Raw genomic sequence first — 13,064 nt, 5'->3', positions numbered from 1 at the left:
CATCACAACTGGGATGTGGACGTAGATAACAGTCAAGACAGAAATTTCCATCACATGGATCCCTCTCATTGCTCTTTTATGGCCACATACCCTTTCCCCACAAGCCCCACTTCCTCCTCAACCCTTGACAACGTCTTAACTGTTCTCCTTTTCTATCATGTTCTCACTTCAAGAATGGTAAATAAACGGAATCAAGCAAGAAGTAAACTTTTTCGAAATTGTCTTTTTCACTCTTCATGATTCTCTGAGGAGTCATCCAAGTTGTTGCACATAGCCACAATTTGTTTCTTTTTTGCTGTTTCCACATATAATTTTTTAACACCAAAAATATTTTCTATTGGGATATAGCCAATTCACAATTTATTTCTTTTTACTACTAAGTAAAAAGAATTTATTTCTTTTTACTTTTACTAAGTAGTGTTTGATGTTATGAATGTATCAGATTGTTTAACAGCTTACCCATTGAAGGACATTTGCGTTGTTTCTAGGTTTTTACTGTCATGAGTAATAACCTGTATTTGTGTATACATTGTTGTGTGAGCATACACATTCATTTAGGGAGGATAAGTGCCCAGGAGTGCAATTGTTAGACATCAGTGTTTCAAAAAATGGTAAACAATTTTCCAGAGTACCTATACCACTTTGCATTCCCACCAGCAATGTATGGATGATACAGGATGTGGAAAAACTAGATTGCTCATACATCACTGGAATGCTACAGACACTGTCCATAGTCATATTTTATTTTACCTGATCTAACAGGTAATGCTATCTCTTTGAGATTTTGATTTGCATTTTCCTAATAGCTAATGATGTTGAACATTTTTTCATGGGCTTATATGCCATCTGTGTAACCTCTTCTGTGAAATGTCTGTTCATGTATTTAGTTCATTTTCTAACTGAATTTTTTCCATTGACTTTTGCAGGTTTTTTACATGGTCTAGATATTAGTTCTTTGCAGGTATGCGGAAACATGTTTCCTCCCACTCTATAGTTTGTATTTCATCCTCTTAACAGAATCTTTCACAGAGCAGAAGTTCTTCATTTTTATGAAGTCAAATTTATCTATTTTCCTCTTATGAATTATGCTTCTGGTGTCAAGTCTAAGAACTCTTTACTTAGTCCTTGTTTCAAAGACTTTATCTTATTTTTTCCAAAAAGTCTTATGCTTTATTTTTAAGCCTATGATCCACTTTGAGTTAATATTTATATGAAGTGTGAGCCTCACGTTAGGTTAAGTTTAACTTTTTTTTCATTGCCTCAGTTGTTTGTCATTCACTCAGTCATGTTTGGCAACCCCATGGACTGCAACATGTCTGGCTTCCCTGTCCTTCACCATCTCCCGGAGTTTCCTCAAACTCATGTCCATTGAGTCGGTGATGCCCTCCAATTGCCTCTGGGTGTTTAACTGTTTCAGTACCATTTGTTTAAAAGGCCATGTTTCATCCATGCATTCACTTTAGCATCTTTGTCAAAATGCTCGGGCCTGGTGCACTGGGAAGACCCAGAGGGATCGGGTGGAGAGGGAGGTGGGAGGGGGGATCAGGATGGGGAATACATGTAAATCCATGGCTGATTCATGTCAATGTATGGCAAAAACCACTACAATATTGTAAAGTAATTAGCCTCCAACTAATAAAGATAAAAAAAATTAAAAAAAACAGTTGGCCATATTTTTACAAACCTATTTTTGGGTACTCTGTTCTGTTCCGTTAATCTATGTGGCTGTCCTTCTCCCAGTACTATGTAGTCTTTTTTAATATTTGTATTATTTTATTCATGTTTTCAGTACTGCTTCATGTCTCAATTTTTTTTTTCAAATTTCTTATTTAAATGAGAGTAATTCAAAGTTTTTATTGATATTCTCAACTCTTCATGTTTTTTAAATTGAAGTATAGCTAATTTAGAATATCATGCTAGCTTTAGGTGTACAGCACAATGGTTCAGTTAGACACATATATTTGTTGAAGTTTAGTCACTAAGCTATGTCTGACTCTTTTGCAATTCCATGGGCTATAGCCCCACCAGCCTCCTCTGCCAATGGGCTTCCCAGGCAAGAAATCCTGGAGTGGGTTTCCATTTTCTTCCCGACCCAGGACTTGAGCCTGTGTCTTTTGCTTGGCAGGTGGATTCTTTACCACTGAGCCAACAGGGGAGCTGGTGCATACATATAGATACGTGGATAGATAGAGAAGATAGATGGACAGACAGATAGATAGATAGATGATAAATAGCTTTTAGACTCTCTTCCCTTATAGGGTTTTTAAAATATCATGTCCAGCTCTTTGCAACCCCATGGACTATACAGTCCATGGAATTTTCCAGGCCAGAATACTGGAGTGGATAGCCTTTCCCTTCTCCAGGGGATCTTCCCAACCCAGGGATCAAACCCAGATCTCCCACATTGCAGGGGGATTCTTTACCAGCTGAGCCAGCAGGGAAGCCCCCAAAATATTGAGTATGCTATACTATAGGCACTTGCTGTTTATTTATTTTATATATAGTAATTGTACATCTGTTAATCCTAGTCTCCTAATTTATCTCTTTCCCCATCACCCTTTCCTCTTTGGTAACTAAAGATTTTAGAGCCCCAAAAAATAAAGTCTGTCACTGTTTCCCCATCTATTTCCCATGAAGTGATAGGACTGGATGCCATGATCTTAGTTTCCTGAATGTTGAGCTTTAAGCCAACTTTTTCACTCTCCTCTTTTACTGTCATCAAGAGGCTCTTTAGTTCTTCACTTTCTGCCATAAGGGTGGTGTCATCTGCATATCTGAGGTTATTGATATTTCTCCCAGCAATCTTGATTCCAGCTTGTACTTCATCCAGCCTGGCATTTCTCATAATATACTCTGCATATAAGTTAAATAAGCAGGGTGACAATATACAGCCTGACGTACTCTTTTTCCTGTTTGGAACCAGTCTGTTGTTCCATGTCCAGTTCTGTCGCTTCCTGACCTGAATACAGGTTTCTCAAGAGGAAGGTCAGGTGGTCTGGTATGCCCATCTCTTTCAGAAATTTCCACAGTTTATTGTGATTGGCATAGTCAACAAAGCAGAAATAGATGGTTTTCTAGAACTCTCTTGCTTTTTTGATGATCCAGCGGATGTTGGCAATTTGATCTCTGGTTCCGCTGCCTTTTCTAAAACCAGCTTGAAGATCTGGAAGTTGACAGTTCATGTATTGTTGAAGCCTGGTTTGGAGAATTTTGAGCATTACTTTACTAGCGTGTGAGATGAGTGTGAGTAGCTTGAGCACTCTTTGGCATTGCCTTTCTTTGGGATTGGAATGCAAACTGACCTTTTCTAGTTTTGGACATGAGTTTGAGTAAAGTCCAGGAGTTGGTGATGGACAGGGAGGCCTGGTGTGCTGCAGTCCATGGGGTCGCAGGGTCGGACATGACTCAGCAGCTGAACTGAACCATAAGATTGTTTTCTATGTCTATGAGTTTCTTTCTGTTTTGGAAATAAGTTCATTTATATCTTTTTTTTATAAATTATGCAAATGACAATGGATTAATCTCCAAAATATAAAAATGGCTCATACTGCTCAATATCAAACAAACAAACAAATCACAGAGTCTTCATTACAGTAGCTATGTAAATCTTGCAATTGGGTAAACTGATTCCTACATTTTGTTCTCTTGCTCAAAACTTGTGTTGGCTGCTCTAATTTCTTTGCCTTCTCATATGAATTTGACAATAAATTTATCTATATACCCCCCAAAATCTTGCTGAGATCTTGATAGTAATCGTGTTACACCTATATATCAACTGAAAAAGAATTGAGGCCTTTACCATATTGCATCTTTCAATCCATGAACAAAATATATATCTATTTAGATCATCTTTGATTTTTTTTCATCAGCAGTCATGGCTTTTAGCTTACAAATTCTTTACATGTTTTCATAAATTTATGCCTAAGCTTTTGTAATAATTGTAAAAGATCTTTTTATTTTGCTGTCCACATGTCACTGTTAATGTATTGAATACAATTGATGTTTTAATGCTTATCTTCTATGTTGGGAACTTGCTGAACTCATTTCTTAGTTCTAGGAGTTTTATTAGATTCCTTGTATTTTCTATAGAGGCAGTTATACCATCTACTGATAGGAACAGTTTTATTTCTTCCTTTCTGATCTGTTTTACTTCTATTTTCTTTTCTTCACTTACTGAATTGGCTAGAAATTCCAGCATCATGTTGAGTAAGAGTGTTGAAAACAGATATCTAAGGAGAAAGGAGAAAACATTCACTCTCCCACCATCAAATATGATGTTAGCTATAGTTCTTTTTTCTTTTTCTTTTGTAGATGCTCCTCAACAAGCTGAGATTTATCCTTCTACTCCTATTTTTCAGAGATTTTATAATGAACAGGTGTTGAATTCTGTTAAATGTTTTTTCTGCATCAGTTGATAAGATTGTGTGATTTTTTTTCATCTTTAGCCTGGTCATATAGTGGATTACGTGGATTGATTTTTAAATACTGAACCAGACTTGTGTCCCTGGAATAAACTTCATTTGGTCATGATATATAGTTCCTGGGTAGTATGTTAAGACTCTAGATCTTCAGTTCAGTTCAGTCGCTTAGTTGTGTCCAACTCTTTGCGACCCCATGGACTGCAGCATGCCAGGCCTCCCTGTCCAATACCAACTCCCAGAGTTTACTCAAAACTCATGTCCATTGAGTCGGTGACGCCATTCAACCATCACATCCTCTGTCGTCCCCTTCTTCCTCTTGCCTTCAATCTTTCCCAGCATCAGGATCTTTTCAAATGAGTCAGTTCTTCACATCAGGTGGCCAAAGTATAGGAGTTTCAGCTTCAACATCAGTCCTTCAATGAAAATTCAGGACTGGTTTCCTTATTTAAACCTAGGTTTTAACTGGTCACCTCTGATACCACTCTGAGATGGGAAGACACCACACCATTAATCCCAGGGGTAGTATGAAGTCTAGATACCCTCCATGACCTCCATGTTACCCTTTGTCTTTGCTGGACAAGGATGGGACATCTCCCCATCAGACCTCATGCATACCTCCTTGTTTGGGGGAGTAGAAAGGTCTCATTGTGTACATGATCTCCATGTTACCCTTTGTCTTTGCTGGACAAGGATGGGACATCTCCCCACCAGACCTCATGCATACCTCCTTGTTTGGGGGAGTAGAAAGGTCTCATTGTGACTCCCCTTCTCTGACACCATCCCAGTGTGTGTGGGTAGGGGGGAGAAACACATTACTGCCCAATAAGGTTGGAAGTCCAGGTACCCCACACTGTCTCCACAGACACCAAGATGGGGAAGAGGCTCATTACTGCCTAGTAGGGATGAAAATTCCAGTTTCCTATTTTGCCTCCCCTGACACCACCCCAGCAGGGATTTGGGGTCCCTTGTAACACCCAGAAGGGTAAAAGTCTAGGTTCTTCACTCAGCCTTCACTGCTATGGGTGGGCCATGGTTTTTCATGTGGTGTTTGGCTGCAATAAAGTGGTTATTTCCTAGATGTCTGTCATCTAGCACACCCCTTTCCTACTCCTCTGGGTAGAGAAGGCGGGCTTTGGTTAAGGTTTTTTTTTTTTTTTTTTTCTGGTTTTTGGTTTTTGTGTATGCCTGTTGGCATCTCTAGGTGGCTGGCTTCTTCAGCTCCAAGTCTGGGACACGTGAAGACAAAGAAAATTCAGGGAACTCATAGCTTTGTTTCTCTTTAGGTCTAGAGGTATCTAGCCAGTCCATCATCTTCTTCACACATTGCAGAGTTTTCTTATGTTATTCTTGATGTAACATCTAGAGTGTTTAGTTGAACTTAGTGGAAAGACTTGTTCCAAGTACATCTACCGCATCTTCCCAAAAGCAGAAGTTTCCAGGTTTTCCTCATGGTTTTCCTATTAAAAATATTAAATTGTTCACTCCTTGGCCTCAACTGAGACATCCATGTATTTCTTATTAACCAGTTTACTTGGCTTTATCAGAATTCTAAACCTCAAAGCTCCCCAAAAAGTGAAATAAAAAGAGGAAAAAACAAAGTTATAGAAGTTTCCCTGAGCCAGAGAGTGCTAATGTTGCCACTTATAAAGAAGAAGCCTCTTGAGAGTTAATTCAGATAGAAACTGCTTATTTTTTATTTAATATTGCTGAAGCCTCAGTTCTGGGGCATTCACTCAGAAATCCCGATTTTAAAAATAATTTTGCATGCTCAACTTTTGGTTAGATGTCATTAAAAACTTCCCTACCCTTTCACACAGTAGAGACTCGGGAAAATCATTCATCTCTTCTTGATGACTCAGACCCCAATTCTAAGCTGCTGGGGCAGCTCTCCTCTCTCTCTGCCAGGCAACTGCAAGCTCTTAATGCACATTTCCGCAGCTGCCTTTCCCACATCCCTAATTTCTGCTCACAATGTCCTAGGGAACTGGAATAAAAAAACCTTTCCTGATAGAGTTGTGGGTAGACACAAAGTCAAATGCTTCGTCTAAGGACACAGGGTCTCACCTACCATACAACAAGTAATTGACTCGTGGTAAGTTTCATAATAATTGTAGTGTAACTGAAGAAAGATAAACGCAATTCAATATTCTTAGCTATACTCTGGGTGGTTGAGATTTCCAAACAAGTAGAAGTTAAAAGAAGAAGAAAAGGAGGAGGAGAAAGGAAAGAAAGAAGAGAAACTAAGTGTCATTTTCACGATGGATATGCTGTTATCTTGTTGGAAATAAATTTATGAAGTGTTGTTATGAACCAGATAGTACACTGGATCCACTACAGATATTATTATTCTGGATATGCCCTACTCTAAAGAGTCACAGTAAAGCATATGATACACATTTTTAAAAGGAGAGAACTGGGGCTGAAGCTAAGTGGATCAACTGCCTGAAGTCACATAGCCTGCACACGAAGTGGCCGGATTAAACCCAGCTCTGCTCTTATCCTTGCCACAATGATGGTGTCAGGGTAGGAGTCAGAGGTGTGGCTAAACAGAGGTGATAAAGCCCATGCTAAATATAACACAACCACCTACAAGACTGCTTCTCAAACTCCAATGGCTATAGGAGTTGCAACTGAGCAGGTCTAAGAGAAGTCCCTTGGACTGCAAGAAGATCCAACCAGGCCATCCTAAAGATCAGTCCTGGGTGTTCATTGGAAAGATTGATGCTGAAGCTGAAACTCCAATACTTTGGCCACCTCATGTGAAGAGTTGACTCATTGGAAAAGACCCTGACGCTGGGAGGGATTGGGTGTAGGAGGAGAAGGGGATGACAGAGGATGAGATGGCTGGATGGCATCACCGACTCGATGGACATGAGTTTGAGTAAACTCCGGGAGTTGGTGATGGACAGGGAGGCCTGGCGTGCTGCGATTCATGGGGTCGCAAAGAGTCGGACACGACTGAGCGACTGAACTGAACAGCTGCTGGGAAAGGTTGAAGGCCAAAGGAGAAGGTGGCAGAGGGTGAGATGGTTAGATAACATCACTCACTCAATGGACATGAATCTGAGCAAACTTCAGGAAATAGTGAAGGACGGGGGAGCCTGATGTACTGCAGTCCGTGGGGTCACAAAGAGTCAGACATGACTTAGCCACTGAAAAACAACAACAGCTAGGGCCCAGAAAGTTAACCGGTGAGAAAAATCACCCAGGTTCTGAGTGGGAAAGCTGGAACCAGGCCAGCTGCCCTGAAGAGCAGACTCCTCCAGGGACCAGGAAAAAGACAGAGATTTCAATGTTTGAAAAATCTTTTTAAAAGAAAGATAATAATAAAAAATATCATTCTTTTTTTTTTTTTAACATGGAAGTAAACCAGTCTATCAAAACAAAAAGATTTGGTGAAGAAAACACGAACGGTATGCGTTTCCAAGACACTGTGTTCCAGGGTTCTCTGAGACATTTTGTTTTATGGATTAATATATATTTTTATGTCTCAAAATTATTTGGCAGCTATTCTTTGGGAGAGAATGTTCTGTGACCCAGCAGTGTTAGGTTCGAAGGGCTCCTGCGAGATAAAGACCAAAGTCAAAGAGCACTGGCTTTTGCTAAGAAAAAATGATGGTGTTTGAGCCTGTGTTGTATACCAGGTCCCACAAGGCATTAGAAAAGCTCAGTGCCTCCCTGCCCCCAAAGCCCATAATGTTAGTGCCACAAAGCAATTAAAAGCACAGATGCTTCAGACCTAGGGTTGGCCACCAGCTCACACCTTTAGAGAAAGATGAGTATGTGGGCTACAAGTTCTAAATCTGTGATGTTATCTATAGATTCTCCTCTTTGATGACAGGGTATGACCTTCACACCTTGAGCTGGAAGCTACCCAATAGGTCAAGCCAGACCCCAGGGCTATAAATATCTCACATCTTATTCTCCTAGTCAAAGACCTCAGAATGGAAGCAGGCTTCCAGCATCTGGTTTCACATTCAAAGCAAATAGGATGTCCTACTCATCTATTCTGTGCTGTTGTCTTGTCAAATCATTCATTTGGCTTTTAACGAGTAGGTAATATGCTTGCAATTCAAGGGAGATGTAAGGGACAATGTAAGGGAGACGGTTGGATGGCATCACCGACTCGATGGACGTGAGTTTGAGCAAGCTCCGGGAGTTGGTGATGGAAAGGGAAACCTGGCGTGCTGCAGTCCATGGGGTTGCAAAGAGTCGGACATGACTTAGGGACTGAACTGAACATGTTTACAATTGCCTGTCTTGTTAATAAGACAGGCCCTGAGTTTGAGGAGGTGGCAGTGTAAAGGGAGACAAACCAAGAGCAGCTGCCCATCCCCCTGATACGAACGTGCATGTGTGTGAGTGCTCAGTCAGTCGTGTGCTGTTTGCATTCCCATGGACTATAGCCCACGAGGCTCCTCTGTTCATGGAATTTCCCAGGCAAGAATACTGGACTGGGTTGCCCTTTCCTCCTCCAGGGGATCTTCTCAACCAGGGGGTGGAACTCACCTCTCCTGAGTCTCCTGCATTGACAAGTGGATTATTTACACGTTGCAACCTGGGGAGCCCATCCCTCTGATAGTATTGATAATAACCCAAAAAACCCTCTGGGACACACCCAGGTAGTTTGGGAGAGAGCCGAGCACTCCAGGGTTGAACACATCACAGCTGTTGCCAGGAGTATGGTGATGTCATTTCTTCAGTCAAGGACCTTCCTTTCCAAAGCAACTGTTTCCTTGGCCGTCATCTGGGGACCAGGGCAGCACTTGCCCTAAGGGTCTGTTGTGAGGATGAAATGAGTCGATACTTTCAGATGAGCTGGAACAGAGTCCATCAGGTAACTAGTGTCAGACAAACATTAACTCTGATTATTAGAAAGGACTATGATAGGAAACATGTGCCAATAAATAAACATACAGAGAAGGCTGGTATCTTTTTGTTTCAATATCGAGTGTTTCTTAGCCCACTTCTTTTCCCTCTACTTTTATTTGCGGCCAGCTTCACATTCACCCCCTCCTTAGGAAACTGGAAGACCACCTTGGCTCTGGTCCGTCTCTCTGACCCTTTTTCCTCCTGCTCCCCCATCCATCAGACTGGTGAGCATGAGAAGCAGGCATTCTCAATGCCTTGCTCCACTGCTAGAAATCCAAGGGATGTGTTACTCCCACAGCCTAGATCCATGCCCTTTCCTGAATATAGCTCCCACAGAGAGGAGACCTGGGTTAGCTCTCTTTTGCTTATTACCTTGGTGGACCTAATTTATCCTCCGTCCCCTTTCATAAATGTTCTAGCCTGGTGGTTAAGAGCATGGCTGCATGTGAATCCCAGCTCTGCTGCTAATTAGCATGTAACTTTGGACATGTTGCTAATACTTTTATTTTTGCATTTGGTTCTTCATCTATAAAATAGGTGAAGGTGAGGTGAAAGTTGCTCAGTCATGTCTGACTCTTTACGACCCCATGGACTATACAGCCCATGAAATTCTCCAGGCCAGCATACTGGAGTGGGTAGCCTTTCCCTTCTCCAGGGGATCTTCTCAACCCAGGGATTGAACCCAGGTCTCCCACATTGCAGGCAGATTCTTTACCAGCTGAGCCACAGGGGAAGCCCAAATAGGGGAAGGGTGGTACTTAAAACAAAGATTTGAGAAGATTAAAGAATTAATAGATATAAAGCACTTGGAATAATGTCTAGAGATTATAAACGTGGTGTTAGCTCTCTTACTATTGTCCGATATATTAATGATAGCCATAAAATAATGCAGAAACATATTTCTGCTTCCAGAAGTAAAAACCCAATGGACATAAAGATTTAAGTAGCAGCAATAAGTGATGCCGACGCAAAAGGGATGTGAGCCCAGGTCTCTCTGACATCAGCATTGACTACTGTCTGATTAGCCACATTTCCTCCCACTACCTCCCTCCATCAGAGGGAACCACCTACTCTTCCCTGAAAGAGCCAGGGCATCTTTCACTTCTGTTCCATTGCTGAGAAACCCCGCATCCCACTTTGGTCCAGGCAGGCCTTGGTACAACAAAAGCTTCCTTTGCTTTCAGCATTTAGCACAAGTATAACTTCCTCCCTGGGAAGGGACTAACCATCTCTACACTGACTCAGGCGACTCCCTTGAATTGGAACATACCTTGTACTTTGCACCATCATGATGCATGCTGCCCTGTATCACCGTAAATCTCTACCTCTGTGCTATTGGATGCTGAGGGGGGCATCCAGCTCACCTAAATGAATGAATAAATGAATGAACCTTGGCTAGGTCCTTAGGAAACCTATGAGCCCAGGCATTAGAAGGGGTAACTCAGAGACATCACAGAAGGAAAGGAGATTCATGATGCATTGGCCTGATCAGTGGCCAGCTGGGTAACCCGGACTCCACCTTTTAAAATTTATTTGTTTATTTATTTTTGGCCGTGCTGGGTCTCCGTTGCTGTACACCCACTTTCTCTAGTTGCAGCGAGTGGGAGCTACCGTTTGTTGCAGTGCATGGGCTTCTCACAGGGCTGGTTTCTCTTGTCGTGGAGCATAGGCTCTAGGCACACGGGCTCAGTAGTTGCAGTGCTCTAGAGCTCTGTCTCGGTAGTTGTGGCCCATGGGCTTAGTTGCTCCAGGTCATGTGGGATCTTTCTGAACCAGGAATCAAACCTGTGTCTCCTGCATTGGCAGGTGAATGCTCATCGACTTCAGGGGAGTCCAGACTCCACCTTCTTTATCTGGATGAAAGGGATCATAAAAACCCCGCCTCGGTACATTTACAGATTTTGGAGGAGGAATCAAAGGAGGAAAAATGAATGCGACAGCCCCTGACATCCTTGGGAACATGAAAGTCACTCAGTTGTGCCCCTGTCTGACTCTTTGTGACTCCATGGACTGTCCATGGAATTGTCCAGGCCAGAATACTGGAATGGGTAGCCTTTCCCTTCTCCAGGGGTCTTCCCAACCCAGGGATTGAACCCAGGTCTCCTGCATTGGAGGCAGATTCTTTACCAACTGAGCCACAAGGGAAACCCAAGAAGTGGAGTGGGTAGTGTATCCCTTCTCCAGGGGATCTTCCTGATCCAGGTATTGAACAGGGGTCTCCCGCATTGCAGGCGGATTCTATACCAACTGAGCTCTCACGGAACATCCTTGGGAGCTGTGCACAAATGACATAAATTCTCTTCTCCCGGTCATGCGCCCCAGCTGATATCAGACCCTGCTGTTTTCAGAGATGCTTCGGGAGTAGTTGAAGTTTCTCCCTTGCCCAGCGAAACTTTAGTGCTTACATTGGCATCTATATCTGGGGAGCCCTAGCATGTGGCCCTCGGAAGGGAACTTCCCTGTGGAGTCAGCTCAACATAAAAACAAGTCCTGGGGACGTCTCTAAGTTTCCCCTAAATGGGCCTCTTTAGCCTTGAACTTACAGCGAGAGAAGCACAGCCCTGGGGAGGGCGCTGGAGACCCAGGAGGTCATACCCTAGATGACCCTCTCTACAGAGGGTCAGAGTGAGAAGGAGAAAGGGGGTGAATGCTCAAAGACACACTTGGTCTGATGCGTTGAGATTCTGAGACTCGGGGGCTTCCCACTGCACCTGTCTCCCACTTTCCTTCCTCTCGGAGGAAAACGTCTGGAATCTCTTTGTAAACATGTGGGTGTGTTACCCCAGCCAGAGAACAGAGCAAGGCTCACACACCCACCCACCCCACTGCTTCCTTCTCACATGACGACTGCTCTGTCTCCAGACAGGGCTGCTGACACCCAAGTGAAGAAACAGGGGACCACCAAAGATGAACTAGCAGATCACACAGATCGTGGGGCTTCCCTGGTGGCTCAGATGGTAAAGAATCTGCCGGCAATGCAGGAGACCCGGCTTCGATCCCTGAGTCAGTAAGATCCGCTGGAGAAGGGGATGGCTACTCACTCCAGTATTCTTGCCTGGAGAATTCCACAGACAGTGGAGCCTGGCAGGCTATACTCCATGGGATCGCAAAGAGTCAGACACGACTGAGTGACTAACACTTACATGAACAGTGATGCAGAAACCAAAGCCCTTGGCTTCTGAAACTAGTCTAGCACCTTATACTTTTTGCACACCCTTCATCCAATGTAAACAGCACATTCGATGTGCACCAGTGCCAGTAGAAGGCAGAAGAACAGCCCCCAAATTTGTTTATGCCCTCATTCCTGGAGCCTGTAAATGTGTCATATGGCATGACAGGAAAGAGTTAAAGTTGCAAATGAAATCAAGGCTGTTAAGCAATTGACCTTAAAATAGGGAAATTATCCTGGATGATTCGAGTGGGCCCAATGTAATTACATTATCAGGGCTTCCCTGATAGCTCGGTTGGTAAAGAATCGGCCTGCAATGCAGGAGACCCCAGCTCAATTCCTGGGTCACGAAGATCTGCTGGAGAAGGGATAAGCTACCCACGCCAGAATTCTTGGGCTTCCCTTGTAGCTCAGCTGGTAAGGAATCTCCCTGCAATGTAGGAGACCTGGGTTTGATCCCTAGATTGGAAAGATCCCCTGGAGAATGGAAAGGCTACCCACTCCAGTATGCTGGCCTGGAGAATTCCATGGCCTGTATAGTCCATGGGGTCACAAAAGAGTTGGACACAACTGAGCGACTTTCGCTCATGCGATATACTTAC

This window comes from Cervus canadensis, chromosome 26 (genome assembly GCF_019320065.1).
Source record: "Cervus canadensis isolate Bull #8, Minnesota chromosome 26, ASM1932006v1, whole genome shotgun sequence".
In the NCBI taxonomy this organism is placed as follows: domain Eukaryota; kingdom Metazoa; phylum Chordata; class Mammalia; order Artiodactyla; family Cervidae; genus Cervus; species Cervus canadensis.
The sequence above is the reverse complement of the archived record's forward strand: the minus strand, read 5'-3'. Positions refer to the sequence as shown.